Consider the following 393-nt stretch of genomic DNA (forward strand, 5'->3'; position numbering starts at 1 on the left):
TATTGAGAACAACATCTGTAACAAGAAATTTTGCACAAGAATAAAAAGTTCATTCATCTTTTTCTTTTGATGAATTGGAATATAATCTATAGACCTTGCAAAGTCAGCTAGGGTAAATTATTTACTTAATCATTTAAATTTTCAACATGTTTTAATTTTGATTGCTTAGGTTATGTAAATGACACATTTCTTGACTACTGATAGTTAAACTCTAATGTAGCCTGGTACTAACATTTCAAGTCATTCTTTTTATAATGTGACAAATTAACATGTAAATAATGAAATAGGAAAGAAAAAAAATTCAAACCATTAAATCTCTCCCTTCCTCTTTTTATTTTGTTATTTTCATGTCACTTGTGAATTTGACCATTTGACATGAAATAATGATGTGAA

The sequence above is a fragment of the Theobroma umbraticum genome, unplaced genomic scaffold, assembly GCF_002168275.2.
Source record: "Theobroma umbraticum cultivar Fairchild unplaced genomic scaffold, ASM216827v3 scaffold_81.0, whole genome shotgun sequence".
Lineage (NCBI taxonomy): Eukaryota > Viridiplantae > Streptophyta > Magnoliopsida > Malvales > Malvaceae > Theobroma > Theobroma umbraticum.